Genomic DNA, 20,000 nt, shown 5'->3' with positions numbered 1-20,000 from the left:
GCAGTACCAGACAGCAGTACCAGACAGTCATCACATCAGGAAGTGCTGTACCAGACAGCAGTACCAGACAGCAGTACCAGACAGCAGTACCAGACAGCAGTACCAGACAGTCATCACATAAGGAAGTGCTGTACCAGACAGCAGTACCAGACAGCAGTACCAGACAGCAGTACCAGACAGCAGTACCAGACAGTCATCACATCAGGAAGTGCTGTACCAGACAGCAGTACCAGACAGCAGTACCAGACAGCAGTACCAGACAGTCATCACATCAGGAAGTGCTGTACCAGACAGCAGTACCAGACAGTCATCACATCAGGAAGTGCTGTACCAGACAGCAGTACCAGACAGCAGTACCAGACAGCAGTACCAGACAGTCATCACATCAGGAAGTGCTGTACCAGACAGCAGTACCAGACAGCAGTACCAGACAGCAGTACCAGACAGCAGTACCAGACAGTCATCACATCAGGAAGTGCTGTACCAGACAGCAGTACCAGACAGCAGTACCAGACAGCAGTACCAGACAGTCATCACATCAGGAAGTGCTGTACCAGACAGCAGTACCAGACAGCAGTACCAGACAGCAGTACCAGACAGTCATCACATCAGGAAGTGCTGTACCAGACAGCAGTACCAGACAGCAGTACCAGACAGTCATCACATCAGGAAGTGCTGTACCAGACAGCAGTACCAGACAGCAGTACCAGACAGCAGTACCAGACAGCAGTACCAGACAGTCATCACATCAGGAAGTGCTGTACCAGACAGCAGTACCAGACAGCAGTACCAGACAGCAGTACCAGACAGCAGTACCAGACAGTCATCACATCAGGAAGTGCTGTACCAGACAGCAGTACCAGACAGCAGTACCAGACAGCAGTACCAGACAGCAGTACCAGACAGTCATCACATCAGGAAGTGCTGTACCAGACAGCAGTACCAGACAGCAGTACCAGACAGCAGTACCAGACAGCAGTACCAGACAGCAGTACCAGACAGTCATCACATCAGGAAGTGCTGTACCAGACAGCAGTACCAGACAGCAGTACCAGACAGCAGTACCAGACAGCAGTACCAGACAGTCATCACACATCAGGAAGTGCTGTACCAGACAGCAGTACCAGACAGCAGTACCAGACAGCAGTACCAGACAGTCATCACATCAGGAAGTGCTGTACCAGACAGCAGTACCAGACAGTCATCACATCAGGAAGTGCTGTACCAGACAGCAGTACCAGACAGCAGTACCAGACAGCAGTACCAGACAGCCGTACCAGACAGCAGTACCAGACAGCAGTACCAGACAGTAGTACCAGACAGTCATCACATCAGGAAGTGCTGTACCAGACAGCAGTACCAGACAGTCATCACATCAGGAAGTGCTGTACCAGACAGCAGTACCAGACAGTCATCACATCAGGAAGTGCTGTACCAGACAGCAGTACCAGACAGCAGTACCAGACAGCAGTACCAGACAGCAGTACCAGACAGCCGTACCAGACAGCCGTACCAGACAGCAGTACCAGACAGCAGTACCAGACAGTAGTACCAGACAGTCATCACATCAGGAAGTGCTGTACCAGACAGCAGTACCAGACAGTCATCACATCAGGAAGTGCTGTACCAGACAGCAGTACCAGACAGTCATCACATCAGGAAGTGCTGTACCAGTGTCTCAGATGGTTAGGAAATCAACCACTGCATCAAACAAGGTATTTACCATCTAACAGGTCCATTTATTTAAACCAGATGGGGGAGGAGGGGGGAGGGGAGAGGGAGGAGGGGAGGCTAGGCTGCAGGCAGGCCTTTGTGGTGCTAGAGGAGAGGGGAGAGGGAGGAGGGGAGAGGGAGGAGAGGAGGGGAGAGGAAGGAGATGGGAGGAGAGGAGAGGAGAGGAGAGGGGAGGGGAGAGGGAGGAGGGGAGGCTAGGCTGCAGGCAGGCCTTTGTGGTGCTAGAGGAGAGGGGAGAGGGAGGAGGGGAGAGGGAGGAGAGGAGGGGAGAGGAAGGAGATGGGAGGAGAGGAGAGGAGAGGGGAGGGGAGAAGGAGGAGGGGAGGCTAGGCTGCAGGCAGTCCTTTGTGGTGCTAGAGGAGAGGGGAGAGTGAGGAGGGGAGAGGGAGGGAGGAGGGGAGAGGGAGGAGATGAGAGGAGAGGAGAGGAGAGGGAGGAGGGGAGGCTAGGCTGCAGGCAGGCCTTTGTGGTGCTAGAGGAGAGGGGAGAGTGAGGAGGGGAGAGGGAGGGAGGAGGGGAGAGGGAGGAGATGAGAGGAGAGGAGAGGGAGGAGGGGAGGCTAGGCTGCAGGCAGGCCTTTGTGGTGCTAGAGGAGAGGGGAGAGTGAGGAGGGGAGAGGGAGGAGGGGAGGGGAGGGGAGGAGGGAGAGGGGAGGGAGGAGGGAGAAGGAGGAGGGAGAGGAGGAGAGGAGGGGAGAGGGGAGGAGAGGGAGGAGGAGAGGGAGGGGAGGAGGGGTGGGGAGAGGAGAGGTGGGGGGGGGTAAACATAAACACAGGAGATGAAAGTCTACTGCAGTCTCACTCTGACTGTGTCCTTCACAGAACATCTGGCCCTACACACACACACACACACACACACACACACACACACACACACACACACACACACACACACACACACACCTTGCAGTAATGTAAGTGCATCTGGTAAGTACTGTAAGTGAGTCTGTTAAAGCTGCTATCCTGGGAATCCATTCTGTTCAATTAGTTTGGCTTTAAACATGTCAGACTGAGAGGGCTGCATGTGGTAGTCTTTTCTCTACAGACAGACAGACAGACAGACAGACAGACAGACAGACAGACAGACAGACAGGCAGGCAGGCAGGCAGGCAGGCAGGCAGGCAGGCAGACAGGAGTGAGGGCTGCATATGGTATAGTCTTTTCTCGACAGGCAGACAGGCAGACAGACAGACAGGCAGGCAGGCAGGCAGGCAGGCAGACAGACAGACAGACAGACAGACAGACAGACAGACAGACAGACAGACAGACAGACAGACAGACAGACAGACAGACAGACAGACAGGAGTGAGGGCTGCATATGGTATAGTCTTTTCTCTACAGACAGACAGGCGGACAGACAGGCGGACAGACAGACAGACAGACAGACAGACAGACAGACAGACAGACAGATAGACAGGAGTGAGGGCTGCATGTGGTAGTCTTTTCTCTACAGACAGACAGACAGACAGACAGACAGACTGACAGGAGTGAGGGCTGCATATGGTATAGTCTTTTCTCTACAGACAGACAGGCGGACAGACAGACAGACAGACAGACAGACAGACAGACAGACAGACAGACAGACAGGAGTGACTGCATGACAGACAGACAGACAGACAGACAGACAGACAGACAGACAGACAGACAGACAGACAGACAGACAGACAGACAGACAGACAGACAGACAGACAGACAGGAGTGAGGGGGCTGCATATGGTATAGCCTTTTCTCGACAGACAGACAGACAGACAGGCAGCAGTGAGAGAGCAGGGAGCCTGAAAGCTGAGGCAGTAAGAACCACAGAGCCTGTCCCCTATTCCCTCAGCTTTCTATACTCTCTGGTCCTAATAAGAGGCTGGTTGACTGGCTGGTTGGCTGACTGACTGACTGGCTGGTTGGCTGACTGGTTGGCTGGCTGACTGGCTGGTTGACTGACTGACTGGTTGACTGACTGACTGGTTGGCTGGCTGGCTGGCTGACTGACTGGTTGGCTGACTGACTGGTTGGCTGGCTGGCTGACTGACTGGTTGCCTGGTTGGCTGGCTGGCTGGCTGGCTGACTGACTGGTTGGCTGGTGGCTGACTGACTGGCTGGCTGGCTGACTGGCTGGCTGGCTGACTGACTGGCTGGCTGACTGGTTGGCTGGCTGACTGGCTGGTTGGCTGGCTGGCTGACTGACTGACTGGCTGGTTGGCTGTGTGTTTGATCTGCAGGCCTGGTTTCTTCTGTTCTGGTTCAGAGAGGTTTAGTTGAATGTGGAAGACACATTTCAGTTGAATGCATTTGGCTGTACAAGGTGTGTGTATATATATATTTATTACTCTCCTCTGTTCTGCTACTTAAAAGGGGATTCAGATGTCAAATATATGTTTTTTTTCTTTCTGACAATCACTATGTTTCTGTGTGAGATCAATGACTGGCTGGAGTTTTAGGCAGGGGAACGCAGGGATCGTGGATGGCTGACTGGCTGACTGGCTGGAGTTTTAGGCAGGGGAACGCAGGGATCGTGGATGGCTGACTGGCTGGAGTTATAGGCAGGGGAACGCAGGGATCGTGGATGGCTGACTGGCTGGAGTTATAGGCAGGGGAACGCAGGGATCGTGGATGGCTGACTGGCTGGAGTTTTAGGCAGGGGAACGCAGGGATCGTGGATGGCTGACTGGCTGGAGTTTTAGGCAGGGGAACGCAGGGATCGTGGATGGCTGACTGGCTGGAGTTTTAGGCAGGGGAACGCAGGGATCGTGGATGGCTGACTGGCTGGAGTTTTAGGCAGGGGAACGCAGGGATCTTAAGATATCTGTCAGGATTATTTCAGGAAATATGCAGCTCCGCCAAGCAGCTCCTCCAAGCAAGCTCCTCCAAGCAGCTCCGCCAAGCAGCTCCTCCAAGCAGCTCCTCCAAGCAGCTCCTCCAAGCAGCCCGTCACTCCTTCTCTAGGAAATATGCAGCTCCGCCAAGCAGCTCCGCCAAGCAGCTCCTCCAAGCAGCTCCTCCAAGCAGCCCGTCACTCCTTCTCTAGGACATATGCAGCTCTTCCAAGCAGCCCGTCACTCCTTCTCTAGGAAATATGGAAAGGAAAGTGAAATCCCAGATGGGAGGGAATGAGGATCGATGGATGGAGGGAATGAGGATGGATGGAGGGAATGAGGATGGATGGAGGGAATGAGGATGGAGGGAATGAGGATGGATGGAGGGAATGAGGATGGATGGAGGGAATGAGGATGGATGGAGGGAATGAGGATGGATGGAGGGAATGAGGATGGATGGATGGAAGGGAGATGGATGGAGGGAATGAGGATGGATGGAGGGAATGAAGATGGATGGAGGGAATGAGGATGGATGGAATGAGGATGGATGGATGGAATGAGGATGGATGGAGGGAATGAGGATGGATGGAGGGAATGAGGATGGATGGAGGGAATGAGGATGGATGGAGGGAATGAGGATGGATGGAGGGAATGAAGATGGATGGAGGTAATGAGGATGGAGGGAATGAGGATGGATGGAGGGAATGAGGATGGATGGAGGGAATGAGGATGGATGGAGGGAATGAGGATGGATGGGAGGGAATGAAGATGGATGGAGGGAATGAGGATGGAGGGAATGAGGATGGAGGGAATGAAGATGGATGGAGGGAATGAAGATGGTTGGATGGAGGTGAGAAACATTATATCTGTTGGTGGATTCAGTGTTACCACTGAGTGCTGATGGAAGAGAGGGGAGGAGAGATAGAGAGATGTCACCTCAACAACCCTCTCTCCACCCTCTGGAGTGCTGTGTTGGACCATGTGACCACGGAGAGGAGACGTGCCATGTGACCATGGAGAGGGGACGTGCCATGTGACCATGGAGAGGGGACGTGCCATGTGACCATGGAGAGGGGACGTGCCATGTGACCATGGAGAGGGGACACCACCACCAGGACACCACCACCAGGACACCACCACCAGGACACCACCACCAGGACACCACCACTAGGACACCACCACCAGGACACCACCACCAGGACACCACCACCAGGACACCACCACCAGGACACCACCACCAGGACACCACTAGGACACCACCACCAGGACACCACCAGGACACCACCACCAGGACACCACCACTAGGACACCACCACCAGGACACCACCACCAGGACACTACTAGGACACCACCACCAGGACACCACCACCAGGACACCACCACCAGGACACCACCACCAGGACACCACCACTAGGACACCACCACCAGGACACTACTAGGACACCACCACCAGGACACCACCACCAGGACACCACCAGGACACCACCACTAGGACACCACCACTAGGACACCACCACCAGGACACCACCAGGACACCACCACCAGGACACCACCACTAGGACACCACCACCAGGACACCACCAGGACACCACCACCAGGACACCAGGTTCCTCTCCTTCTCACCGCAGGACTCACACACGTGGCCTGGGCATGTCATGTCAGTCAACGATGACACAGAGTAACTGGAAATATACTGATGTTAGAGCCATGAAAAGAGCCTCGTACCATAAAGCCCTGTCTCTAAAGGTCGTGACCCTGACTGAGGTCTTAATGACACGCGTCAACTGTTTCGTCCCAGCAGTAATGCATCTGTCTCTATAGACCTTTCTCTGTCTTGGGACCGCGGTAATTGTGTCTTGGCATCACCAGGGCTAATGTGTAACTGAAAGTGAGCGTTAGCCCTGGTTAAACAGTAAACTAGCCTAGCTAACCCCCACTCAAGTCAATGACGGTGAGGTTATTTGGTGGTTTCCATGGAGGGCCTATAGATAAATAGCCTGGTAGAGAACCGGTAGTTGTAATCAGGTAAACATGACTGAGTGGTTAGCTTCAACATCGTCACTCAGGAATTCTTATCATTCAGCAAAGACTCAGAGACGCTGTAGAGTGGCCTCAGAGATAAGCATTGTTCTAATAACCAACCAGTTAACTACCACTGAGTTACCAACCTGCTAACTACCACTGAGAGAGTAACCAACCAGCTAACCACCACTGGGAGAGTAACCAACCAGCTAACTACCACTGAGAGAGTAACCAACCAGCTAACTACCACTGAGAGAGTAACCAACCAGCTAACTACCACTGAGTTACCAACCTGCTAACTACCACTGAGATAGTAACCAACCAGCTAACTACCACTGAGAGAGTAACCAACCAGCTAACCACCACTGGGAGAGTAACCAACCAGCTAACTACCACTGAGAGAGTAACCAACCAGCTAACTACCACTGAGTTACCAACCTGCTAACTACCACTGAGATAGTAACCAACCAGCTAACTACCACTGAGAGAGTAACCAACCAGCTAACCACTACTAAGATAGTAACCAACCAGCTACCTACCACTGAGAGAGTAACCAACCAGCTAACCACCACTGGGAGAGTAACCAACCAGCTAACCACCACTGGGAGAGTAACCAACCAGCTAACTACCACTGAGAGAGTAACCAACCAGCTAACTACCACTGAGAGAGTAACCAACCAGCTAACCACCACTGGGAGAGTAACCAACCAGCTAACCACTACTAAGAGAGTAACCAACCAGCTAACTACCACTGAGAGAGTAACCAACCAGCTAACTACCACTGAGTGAGTAACCAACCAGCTAACTACCACTAAGAGAGTAACCAGTAGCACAGCAATACCAGACAGTACCAGACAGCAGTACCAGACAGCAGTACCAGACAGTACCAGACAGCAGTACCAGACAGTACCAGACAGCAGTACCAGACAGTACCAGACAGCAGTACCAGACAGTACCAGACAGTACCAGACAGCAGTACTAGACAGTACCAGACAGCAGTACTAGACAGTACCAGACAGTACCATACAGTAGTACCAGACAACAGTACCAGACAGTACCAGACAGTAGTACCAGACAGCAGTACCAGACAGCAGTACCATACAGTAGTACCAGACAGTAGTACCAGACATCAGTACCAGACAGTAGTACCAGACAACAGTACCACACAGCAGTACCAGACAGTACCAGACAACAGTATCAGAGCCGTACCAGACAGTACCAGACAGTAGTACCAGAGCCGTACCAGACAGTACCAGACAACAGTACCAGAGCAGTACCGGACAGCAGTACCAGACAGTAGTACCAGACAACAGTACCACACAGCAGTACCAGACAGTACCAGACAACAGTACCAGACAACAGTACCAGAGCCGTACCAGACAGTACCAGACAGTAGTACCAGACAACAGTACCAGACAGCAGTACCAGACAGTACCAGACAGCAGTACCAGACAGTAGTACCAGACAACAGTACCAGAGCCGTACCAGACAGTACCAGACAGCAGTACCAGACAGTAGTACCAGACAACAGTACCAGAGCCGTACCAGACAGCACCAAAGCCTACTTAATGTTTAATGAAAGGCAGCGTCTGGCCCTTCCGACTTCACCGAGACCCCGCCGAGACGACCAATTGGGACGGCTGTTAAACCTGTTAACCCTAATAAAATGGCTGCCTGTAAAATAAATGGAGGGGTTTAAGGGGATTGTGAGGGAAGTTGCCACCTGCATCAATCACACTGCTGGGTAGGAGGCTCGGTCACCTGACAGAAGCACATGGGTCTGGGTCTGGGGGAGCTAGGTGTGGGCCTGGGGGGGGGGGCTGGGGAAGCTGGAGTTGGGGGAGCTGGGTCTTGGCCTGGGGAGCTGGGCCTGGGGGAGCTGGGTCTGGGGGAGCTGGGGCTGGGGAAGCTGGAGTTGGGGGAGCTGGGTCTTGGCCTGGGGGAGCTGGGTCTGGGGGAGCTGGGGCTGGGGAAGCTGGGGCTGGGGAAGCTGGAGTTGGGGGAGCTGGGTGTTGGTCTGGGGAAGCTGGGGCCTGGGGGAGCTGGGAAAGCTGGGATTGGGGGAGCTGGGTCTTGGGCTGCGGAAGCTGGGTCTCGGCCTGGGGGAGCTGGGGATGGGGGAGCTAGGGTTGGGGGAGCTGGGTCTTGCGCTGGGGAAGCTGGGTCTGGGCCTGGGGGAGTTAGGGCTGGGGAGCTAGGTCTGGGGCTAGGGGAGCTGGGGAGGGGGGAGCTGGGGGCTGGAGGAGCTGGGGAAGCTAGGTCTGGGGAGCTGGGGAAGCTAGGTCTGGGGCTGGGGAGCTGGGTCTGGGGCTGGGGAGCTAGGTCTGGGCCTTGGGGAGCTAGGTCTGGGCCTGGGGGAGCTAGGTCTGGGCCTGGGGGAGCTAGGTCTGGGGGAGCTAGGTCTGGGCCTGGGGAGCTAGGTATGGGGGAGCTGGGTCTGGGCCAGGGGGAGCTAGGTTTGGGGCTGGGGGAGCTAGGTCTGGGCCTGGGGGAGCTAGGTCTGGGGGAGCTGGGGCTGGGGGAGCTAGGTCTGGGGGAGCTAGGTCTGGGGGAGCTGGGGCTGGGTCTGGGGAGCTAGGTCTGGGGGAGCTGGGGTTGGGGGAGCTAGGTCTGGGCCTGGGGGAGCTAGGTCTGGGGGAGCTGGGTCTGGGGGAGCTGGGGATGGGGGAGCTAGGTCTGGGGGAGCTGGGGATGGGGGAGCTAGGTCTGGGTCTGTTGGAGCTGGGGATGGGGGGAGCTAGGTCTGGGGCTGGGGGAGCTAGGTCTGGGGCTGGGGGAGCTGGGTCTAGGGGGGCTGGGGAGCTGGGTCTGGGGAGCTGGGGGAGGGTCTGGGGCTCTGGGGCTGGGCTGGGGATGGGGGGAGCTAGGTCTGGGCCTGGGGGATAACTACTGACTGGTCTGGCCTGGTAGGATAACAGTATCACCTGACTGACTGGTGGAGCTGGCCTGGTAGGATAACAGTATCACCTGACTGACTGGTGGAGCTGGCCTGGTAGGATAACAGTATCACCTGACTGACTGGTGGAGCTGGCCTGGTAGGATAACAGTATCACCTGACTGACTGGTGGAGCTGGCCTGGTAGGATAACTGTATCACCTGACTGAGATGTGGTTGGATAGACCAGGTAGAGGACAGAGAGACCAGGTAGAGGACAGAGAGACCAGGTAGAGGACAGAGAGACCAGGTAGAGGACAGAGAGACCAGGTAGAGGACAGAGAGACCAGGTAGAGGACGGAGAGACCAGGTAGAGGACGGAGAGACCAGGTAGAGGACGGAGAGACCAGGTAGAGGACAGAGAGACCAGGTAGAGGACGGAGAGACCAGGTAGAGGACGGAGAGACCAGGTAGAGGACAGAGAGACCAGGTAGAGGACAGAGAGACCAGGTAGAGGACAGAGAGACCAGGTAGAGGACAGAGAGACCAGGTAGAGGACAGAGAGACCAGGTAGAGGACAGAGAGACCAGGTAGAGGACAGAGAGACCAGGTAGAGGACAGAGAGACCAGGTAGAGGACAGAGAGGTGTGGATAGACCAGGTAGAGGACAGAGAGACCAGGTAGAGGACAGAGAGACCAGGTAGAGGACAGAGAGACCAGGTAGAGGACAGAGAGACCAGGTAGAGGACAGAGAGACCAGGTAGAGGACAGAGAGGTGTGGATAGACCAGGTAGAGGACAGAGAGACCAGGTAGAGGACAGAGAGACCAGGTAGAGGACAGAGAGACCAGGTAGAGGACAGAGAGACCAGGTAGAGGACAGAGAGACCCAGGTAGAGGACAGAGAGACCAGGTAGAGGACAGAGAGACCAGGTAGAGGACAGAGAGACCAGGTAGAGGACAGAGAGACCAGGTAGAGGACAGAGAGGTGTGGATAGACCAGGTAGAGGACAGAGAGACCAGGTAGAGGACATAGAGACCAGGTAGAGGACAGAGAGATGTGGATAGACCAGGTAGAGGACAGAGAGACCAGGTAGAGGACAGAGAGACCAGGTAGAGGACAGAGAGACCAGGTAGAGGACAGAGAGACCAGGTAGAGGACAGAGAGACCAGGTAGAGGACAGAGAGGTGTGGATAGACCAGGTAGAGGACAGAGAGACCAGGTAGAGGACAGAGAGACCAGGTAGAGGACAGAGAGGTGTGGATAGACCAGGTAGAGGACAGAGAGACCAGGTAGAGGACAGAGAGACCAGGTAGAGGACAGAGAGACCAGGTAGACCAGGTAGACAGAGAGACCAGGTAGAGGACAGAGAGGTGTGGATAGACCAGGTAGAGGACAGAGAGACCAGGTAGAGGACAGAGACCAGGTGTGGACAGAGACCAGGTAGAGGACAGAGAGACCAGGTAGAGGACAGAGAGACCAGGTAGAGAGGACAGGTAGAGGAGACCAGGTAGAGGACAGAGAGGTGTGGATAGACCAGGTAGAGGACAGAGAGACCAGGTAGAGGACAGAGAGACCAGGTAGAGGACAGACCAGGTAGAGGACAGAGAGACCAGGTAGAGGACAGAGAGACCAGGTAGAGGACAGAGAGACCAGGTAGAGGACAGAGAGACCAGGTAGAGGACAGAGAGACCAGGTAGAGGACAGAGAGACCAGGTAGAGGACAGAGAGACCAGGTAGAGGACAGAGAGACCAGGTAGAGGACAGAGAGACCAGGTAGAGGACAGAGAGACCAGGTAGAGGACAGAGAGGTGTGGATAGACCAGGTAGAGGAGCAGTCCATCTCGTCAGTGGAACAGAACAGAGTCATGAATCAGGTTCAGAGACGTTGGAGGAAACGGCAGAAAATATTTTCTCATCAAAATAAAAAGGGAAAGTAAGAATTGGGCGTTGAAATAACTGTGTATTAAAACCTAGTTTACGATAGGAAGTGATGTCATTTTACAGTCCTCAGTTAGCACTGTAGTGCAGGAGGTTGAGTTCTGATCACGATGTGTCTGTATAGCATCATATTTTGTGTGGCCCAGTCTATAAAGTATATAGTCGGCCAGGTTAGTGGGGGGGCTGCTGTTCCCTCCATCTGGTGAGAGGCAGAATGAGGCCGTTAGGATTTTATAGTTGACATGGATCAATGGAGGTATTGAGAAGTCTACTGGACAGGAAATGCCGTCAGCGAATGAGGAGCTGGGTTTGCGTTGATTTACGTTTCAGTTAGTTCTGAGAAGCTGGGGCCTTTCTCCTCTCCTCCTTTCTCCTCCTTTCTCCTCTCCTCTCCTCTCCTCTCCTCTCCTCTCCTCTCCTCTTCTCTCCTCTCATTTCCTCTCCTCTCATTTCCTCCTCCTCTCCTCTCCCCTCTCCTCTCCTCTCCTCTCTCTCTCTCCTCTCCTCTCTCCTCTCCTCTCCTCTCCTCTCCCCTTCCCTCCTGTCTCCTCTCCTCTCCCCTCCCTGTCTCTCCTCTCCTCTCCTCTCCTCTCTCTTCTCCTCTCCTTCTCTCCTCTCTTCTCTCTCTTCTCTCCTCTCCTCTCCTCTCCTCTCTCCTCTCCTCCTCTCCCTCTCTCCTGTCTCCTCTCCTCTCCCCTCCCCTCCCCTCCCCTCCCCTCCCTCTCCTCTCCTCCTCTCCTCTCCTCTCCTCTCCTCTCCTCTCTCTCTCCTCTCTCAGCCTCCCCATCATGGTCTGTGTTAGTGACTGGAACCATGGTCCCTCTGAAGGGAGTACAGCCTCCCCATCATGGTCTGTGTTAGGGACTGGAACCATGGTCCCTGTGGTTGGGACTGGAACCATGGTCCCTCTGAAGGGAGTATAGCCTCCCCATCATGGTCTGTGTCCCATGGTCCCTCTGAAGGGAGTGTTAGGGACTGGAACCATGGTTCCTCTGAAGGGAGTACAGGAGTAACCATAGCCTCCCCATCATGGTCTGTGTCCGTGTTAGGGACTGGAACCATGGTCCCTCTGAAGACACATCTAAAGAGGGGACTAGCCAAACAGGAACTCTCTCTCCTCCCCATCCCAGTCACATCTCTCATGTCTCAGTCGTAAACCACCTCACATCTCTCTGCGACCACCTCACATCTCTGCGACCCTCGACCCCAACACCCCAGCGTGTTTTCCCTTTTTATGCCTGACGCACCACGTCATGGTCATTTTCTCACCCAGCGCTGCTGCAGCTGTCTGCAGACTCTGATTAAAACATCTCCCGCGGTAATCCCTGTGTAATGAACCTCTCTCCTGAGAACGGGGGCTGCAGGGGCCTTCAGAGGGATCCAGATGGGTAGGAAGAGAGGAGGGGGAGGGAATGGTGGAGGAGGAGGAGAGGAGATGGGAGGAGAGGAGGGGAGAGAGGATCATGGGGGAGGGAGGAGGAGGGAGGAGGAGAGGGGAGGAGGAGGAGAGGAGGAGGAGAGGGAGGAGGAGGGAGGAGGAGGACTGGAGGAGGGGGAGAGGAACCATGGGAGGGAATGAATGGGGGTGGAGGAGGGAATGGGGGAGGAGGAGGGGAGGAAGAGAGGAGGGGGGAGGAGAGGGAATGGGGGAGGAGGAGGGGAGGAGGAGAGGGGAGGGGCCATGGCTTCAGAGGGATCCAGATGGTTAGGAAGAGAGGAGGGGGAGGGAATGGGAGAGGAGGGGGAGTGAAGGGGGGGGAAGAGAGGGTAGGGGCCTGTCTTTGAAGAGTTAGGTCTGTTCAGGAATGATGATTTGAGAAATGCATACTTCATACACCTCTGCCCCTGGTCCAACCACAAACCCCCAACCTCATGCTCCCTACACACAGACTCCTAGAAGTGAACAACTGGCCATAGTAGTGTTATGATGGATTTACCCAGAGTGACTTCCTGTTCGTCCATTAATCTCCAGATAGCTAGGTCAGACTACCACATAGTGACTTCCTGTTAGTCCATTCATCTCCAGATAGCTCGGTCAGACTACCACATAGTGACTTCCTGTTGGTCCATTCATCTCCAGATAGCGAGGTCAGACTACCACATAGTGACTTCCTGTTCGTCCATTCATCTTCAGATAGCTAGGTCAGACTACCACATAGTGACTTCCTGTTAGTCCCATTCATCTCCAGATAGCTAGGTCAGACTACCACATAGTGACTTCCTGTTAGTCCCATTCATCTCCAGATAGCTAGGTCAGACTACCACATAGTGACTTCCTGTTTGTCCATTCATCTCCAGATATGCCCTCTGGTCAGACTACCACATAGTGACTTCCTGTTCGTCCATTCATCTCCAGATAGCTAGGTCCAGACTACCACATAGTGACTTCCTGTTAGTCCATTCATCTCCAGATAGCTAGGTCAGACTACCACATAGTGACTTCCTGTTCGTCCATTCATCTCCAGATAGCTAGGTCAGACTACCACATAGTGACTTCCTGTTCTGTCCCATTCATCTTCAGATAGCTAGGTCAGACTACCACATAGTGACTTCCTGTTTGTCCATTGGAGAGAGGAGGAACAATGCAGACTACCACATAAGTGACTTCCTGTTCGGTATTGAACATCACCCAAGCGCTGCTGAGGTCAGACAGGTCCTGTTATCTGCATTGTAGCTGGTATTGAACAGCAGGTGGTCCATTGTCTTCAGGTATTGAGACTACCAGGAATGAGGGTTGTATCCATTCATCTTCAACAGCAGGTGGGGTTGTATGGTGACTTCCTGAACAGCAGGTGGGGTTGTATGGTATTGAACAGCAGGTGTGGGTTGTATGGTATTGAACAGCAGGTGGGGTTGTATGGTATTGAACAGCAGGTGGGGTTGTATGGTATTGAACAGCAGGTGGGGTTGTATGGTATTGAACAGCAGGTGGGGTTGTTGGTATTGAACAACAGGTGGGGTTGTATTCATCTTCAGATAGCTTGAACTACAGCAGGTGGGGTTGTATGGTATTGAACAGCAGGTGGGGTTGTATGGTATTGAACAACAGGTGGGGTTGTATGGTATTGAACAGCAGGTGGGGTTGTATGGTATTGAACAGCAGGTGGGGTTGTATGGTATTGAACAGCAGGTGGGGTTGTATGGTATTGAACAGCAGGTGGGGTTGTATGGTATTGAACAGCAGGTGGGGTTGTATGGTAGTGAACAGCAGGTGGGGTTGTATGGTAGTGAACAGCAGGTGGGGTTGTATGGTATTGAACAGCAGGTGGGGTTGTATGGTAGTGAACAGCAGGTGGGGTTGTATGGTATTGAACAGCAGGTGGGGTTGTATGGTATTGAACAGCAGGTGGGGTTGTATGGTATTGAACAACAGGTGGGGTATGGTTGAATGGTTGTATGGTGAACAACAGATGGGGTTGTATGGTATTGAACAGCAGGTGGGGTTGTATGGTATTGAACAACAGGTGGGGTTGTATGGTATTGAACAACAGGTGGGGTTGTATGGTAGTGAACAACAGGTGGGGTTGTATGGTATTGAACAACAGGTGGGGTTGTATGGTATTGAACAGCAGGTGGGGTTGTATGGTATTGAACAGCAGGTGGGGTTGTATGGTATTGAACAACAGGTGGGGTTGTATGGTAGTGAACAGCAGGTGGGGTTGTATGGTATTGAACAACAGGTGGGGTTGTATGGTATTGAACAGCAGGTGGGGTTGTATGGTATTGAACAACAGGTGGGGTTGTATGGTATTGAACAACAGGTGGGGTTGTATGGTATTGAACAGCAGGTGGGGTTGTATGGTATTGAACAACAGGTGGGGTTGTATGGTATTGAACAGCAGGTGGGGTTGTATGGTATTGAACAGCAGGTGGGGTTGTATGGTATTGAACAGCAGGTGGGGTTTTATGGTAGTGAACACAGCAGGTGGGGTTGTATGGTATTGAACAACAGGTGGGGTTGTATGGTATTGAACAGCAGGTGGGGTTGTATGGTATTGAACAACAGGTGGGGTTGTATGGTATTGAACAGCAGGTGGGGTTGTATGGTATTGAACAACAGGTGGGGTTGTATGGTATTGAACAACAGGTGGGGTTGTATGGTATTGAACAACAGGTGGGGTTGTATGGTATTGAACAGCAGGTGGGGTTGTATGGTATTGAACAGCAGGTGGGGTTGTATGGTATTGAACAACAGGTGGGGTTGTATGGTATTGAACAGCAGGTGGGGTTGTATGGTATTGAACAGCAGGTGGGGTTGTATGGTATTGAACAACAGGTGGGGTTGTATGGTATTGAACAGCAGGTGGGGTTGTATGGTATTGAACAACAGGTGGGGTTGTATGGTATTGAACAGCAGGTGGGGTTGTATGGTATTGAACAACAGGTGGGGTTGTATGGTATTGAACAGCAGGTGGGGTTGTATGGTATTGAACAGCAGGTGGGGTTGTATGGTAGTGAACAGCAGGTGGGGTTGTATGGTATTGAACAGCAGGTGGGGTTGTATGGTAGTGAACAGCAGGTGGGGTTGTATGGTATTGAACAACAGGTGGGGTTGTATGGTATTGAACAGCAGGTGGGGTTGTATGGTATTGAACAGCAGGTGGGGTTGTATGGTATTGAACAGCAGGTGGGATTGTATGGTATTGAACAACAGGTGGGGTTGTATGGTATTGAACAACAGGTGGGGTTGTATGGTATTGAACAACAGGTGGGGTTGTATGGTATTGAACAACAGGTGGGGTTGTATGGTATTGAACAGCAGGTGGGGTTGTATGGTATTGAACAGCAGGTGGGGTTGTATGGTATTGAACAACAGGTGGGGTTGTATGGGTATGAACAGCAGGTGGGGTTGTATGGTATTGAACAGCAGGTGGGGTTGTATGGTATTGAACAGCAGGTGGGGTTGTATGGTATTGAACAGCAGGTGGGGTTGTATGGTATTGAACAGCAGGTGGGGTTGTATGGTATTGAACAGCAGGTGGGGTTGTATGGTATTGAACAGCAGGTGGGGTTGTATGGTATTGAACAACAGGTGGGGTTGTATGGTATTGAACAGCAGGTGGGGTTGTATGGTATTGAACAGCAGGTGGGGTTGTATGGTATTGAACAGCAGGTGGGGTTGTATGGTAGTGAACAACAGGTGGGGTTGTATGGTATTGAACAGCAGGTGGGGTTGTATGGTATTGAACAACAGGTGGGGTTGTATGGTATTGAACAGCAGATGGGGTTGTATGGTATTGAACAGCAGGTGGGGTTGTATGGTATTGAACAACAGGTGGGGTTGTATGGTATTGAACAGCAGGTGGGGTTGTATGGTATTGAACAGCAGGTGGGGTTGTATGGTATTGAACAGCAGGTGGGGTTGTATGGTATTGAACAACAGGTGGGGTTGTATGGTATTGAACAGCAGGTGGGGTTGTATGGTATTGAACAGCAGGTGGGGTTGTATGGTATTGAACAACAGGTGGGGTTGTATGGTATTGAACAACAGGTGGGGTTGTATGGTAGTGAACAACAGGTGGGGTTGTATGGTATTGAACAGCAGGTGGGGTTGTATGGTATTGAACAGCAGGTGGGGTTGTATGGTATTGAACAACAGGTGGGGTTGTATGGTATTGAACAACAGGTGGGGTTGTATGGTATTGAACAGCAGGTGGGGTTGTATGGTATTGAACAGCAGGTGGGGTTGTATGGTATTGAACAGCAGGTGGGGTTGTATGGTATTGAACAGCAGGTGGGGTTGTATGGTATTGAACAACAGGTGGGGTTGTATGGTATTGAACAGCAGGTGGGGTTGTATGGTATTGAACAGCAGGTGGGGTTGTATGGTATTGAACAGCAGGTGGGGTTGTATGGTATTGAACAGCAGGTGGGGTTGTATGGTATTGAACAGCAGGTGGGGTTGTATGGTATTGAACAACAGGTGGGGTTGTATGGTATTGAACAGCAGGTGGGGTTGTATGGTATTGAACAGCAGGTGGGGTTGTATGGTATTGAACAACAGGTGGGGTTGTATGGTATTGAACAGCAGGTGGGGTTGTATGGTATTGAACAGCAGGTGGGGTTGTAATAATATTGACCAGATCAGGAAACCAAAGGCTCCAGTCTGTCAGTCCTGGGAAATGAATTGACCCCTAACTTGCTGTTTTCCTCAGGAATAATTAATTTCACTGATTTTGTTTTGCCCAATGAGTCAAATAGGGTTTCCTCCTCCTACCTCCCTTCCTCCCCCTCCTCCTCTCCTCCTACCTCCCCTCCTCCCCTCTCCTCCTACCTCCCTCCTCCCCCTCCTCTCCTCCCCTCCTCCCCCTCCTCTCCTCCTACCTCCCCTCCTCCCCTCCTCTCCTCCTACCTCCCCTCCTCCCCCTCCTCTCCTCCTACCTCCCCTCCTCCCTCTCCTCCTACCTCCCCTCCCTCCCCCTCCTCTCCTCCCCTCCTCCCCCTCCTCTCCTCCTACCTCCCCTCCTCCCCCTCCTCTCCTCCTACCTCCTCCTAACTCCCCCTCGTTCCTCCCCATCTCCTCCCTCCCCATCTCCTCCTACCTCCTCCTCCCCCTCCTCCTCCTCCTCCTCCTCCCCCTCCTCCTACCTCCTCCTCCCCCTCCTTCTACCTCCTCTCCTCCTCCCCTCCTCCTACCTCCTCTCCTCCTCCCCCTCCTCCTACCTCCTCCTCCCCCTCCTCCTCCCCCCTCCTCCCCTCCTCCTCCTCCTACCTCCTCCTAACTCCCCCTCGTTTCCTCCCCATCTCCTCCCTCCCCATCTCCTCCTACCTCCTCCTCCTCCCCCTCCTTCCTCCCCATCTCCTCCTCCCTCCTCCTCCTCCTCCTACCTCCTCTCCTCCTCCCCTCCTCCTACCTCCTCTCCTCCTCCCCCTCCTCCTACCTCCTCCTCCCCCCCCTCCTACCTCCTCCTCCTCCTCCCTCTTCCTCCTACCTCCTCCTCCTACTTCCTCTCCTCCTCCCCCTCCTCCTACCTCCTCCTCCCCCTCCTCCTACCTCCTCTCCTCCTCCCCTCCTCCTACCTCCTCTTCTCCTCCTAGTCCCCAGCATGTGGAAACAATGAGGGATAGATTGTGTACTGTACAGGATATGAGTAAAGGAACCTTGTGGAAACAGGCAGTGCTTCGTGTTCCAGGGTCGTCCTCCTCTCCCTCTCCTCCTCTCCCTCCCCTCCTCTCCCTCCTCCTCTCCTCCTCCCCTCATCCCCTCCTCCTCTCCTCCTCCCCTCATCCCCCTCTCCTCCTCCTCTCCTCCTCCCCTCCTCCCCATCTCCTCCTCCTCCTCCCCTCTCCTCCTCCTCTCCTCCTCCCCATCTCCTCCTAACTCCCCCTCTCCTCCTCCTCTCCTCCTCCCCATCTCCTCCTCCTCTCCTAACTCCCCCTCCTCCTCCTCTCCTCCTCCCCATCTCCTCCTCCTCTCCTAACTCCCCCTCTCCTCCTCCTCCTCCTCTCCTCCCCATCTCCTCCTCCTCTCCTAACTCCCCCCTCTCCTCCCCCTCTCCTCCTCCTCTCCTCCTCCTCTCCTAACTCCCCCCCTCTCCTCCTCCTCTCCTAACTCCCCCCCTCTCCTCCTCCTCTCCTCCTCCCCATCTCCTCCTCCTCTCCTCCTCCCCATCTCCTCCCCCTCTCCTCCTCCTCTCCTCCTCCCCATCGAACTCCCCCTCTCCTCCCCTCTCTCCTCCTCCTCTCCTCCTCACTCCCCCCTTCTCCTCCTCCCCATCGAACTCCCCCCCTCTCCTTCCCCTCTCCTCCTCCTCTCCTCCTAACTCCCTCCCCCTCCTCCTCTCCTCCTAGTCCCCAGCATGTGGAAACCTCCTAGCAGGTCTCTATGTAAACCGTTATGACCAGCTGCTCCTGAGAGATTCTTTCAATCATGGAAAGGTGCTGATTTTAAAAGAATGAACGGCTGTGTTGGAGAGGGAGAGAGGGGGAGGGAGGGAACCCTGTTCTGTCTGGTTCCCTGTTATGAGGGACAGTATGTAGACTAGTTCTGCCTGGTTCTCTCTCTGTCTCTCTGTCTCTCTCTCTGTCTCTCTCTCTGTCTCTCTTCCCAGTCTCTGTCTCTCTCTCCTCTCCCTCTCTCTTCCCAGTCTCTCTCTCTCTCTCTCTCTCTCTCTCCTCTCTCTCTCTCTCTCCCTCTCTCTCTCTCTCCCTTCTCCCAAGTCTCCTCTCTGTCTCTGTCCTGTCTCTCTCCTCCCTTCCCAGTCCCAAGTCTCCTCTCCTCTCCCTTCCCAGTCCCAAGTCTCCTCTCCCTTCCCAGTCCCAAGTCTCCTCTCCTCTCCCTCCCAGTCCCAAGTCCCAGTCCCAAGTCTCCTCTCCTCCCTTCCCAGTCCCAAGTCTCCTCTCCTCTCCCCTTCCCAGTCCCAAGTCTCCTCTCCTCTCCCTTCCCAGTCCCAAGTCTCCTCTCCTCTCCCTTCCCAGTCCCAAGTCTCCTCTCCTCTCCCTTCCCAGTCCCAAGTCTCCTCTCCTCTCCCAAGTTCCTCAGTCCCAAGTCTCCTCTCCTCTCCTTCCCAGTCCCAAGTCTCCTCTCCCTTCCCAGTCCCAAGTCTCCCTCTCCTCCTCTCCTCTTCACAGTCCCAAGTCTCCTCTCCTCTCCCTTCCCAGTCCCAAGTCTCCTCTCTCCTCTC

General features: G+C 53.9%; 1 protein-coding gene and 1 long non-coding RNA gene across 8 annotated transcripts in view; both read left to right on the top strand.

The window, feature by feature from the left end:
- LOC127927869 (intermembrane lipid transfer protein VPS13B-like) overlaps positions 1-20,000 on the top strand; it is a 71,389-nt gene that overhangs the window by 1,818 nt on the left and 49,571 nt on the right. The gene's annotated exons all lie outside the window — the stretch shown is intronic.
- On the top strand, positions 9,793-11,515 carry LOC127927870 (uncharacterized). Of its 7 annotated transcripts, none has more exons than XR_008129371.1 (3): positions 9,793-10,306; positions 10,548-10,692; positions 11,107-11,515. It is a non-coding gene; the product is annotated as an uncharacterized LOC127927870 (long non-coding RNA). The 7 variants fall into 7 exon arrangements; XR_008129368.1 differs by having other exon boundaries at positions 11,087-11,515; XR_008129373.1 differs by having other exon boundaries at positions 10,548-10,767; positions 11,152-11,515.

This window comes from Oncorhynchus keta, unplaced genomic scaffold (assembly GCF_023373465.1).
Source record: "Oncorhynchus keta strain PuntledgeMale-10-30-2019 unplaced genomic scaffold, Oket_V2 Un_scaffold_18294_pilon_pilon, whole genome shotgun sequence".
Taxonomy (NCBI): Eukaryota; Metazoa; Chordata; class Actinopteri; order Salmoniformes; family Salmonidae; genus Oncorhynchus; species Oncorhynchus keta.
Note: the sequence above shows the minus strand (reverse complement) of the source record. Positions and strands in the feature narration are given on the sequence as shown.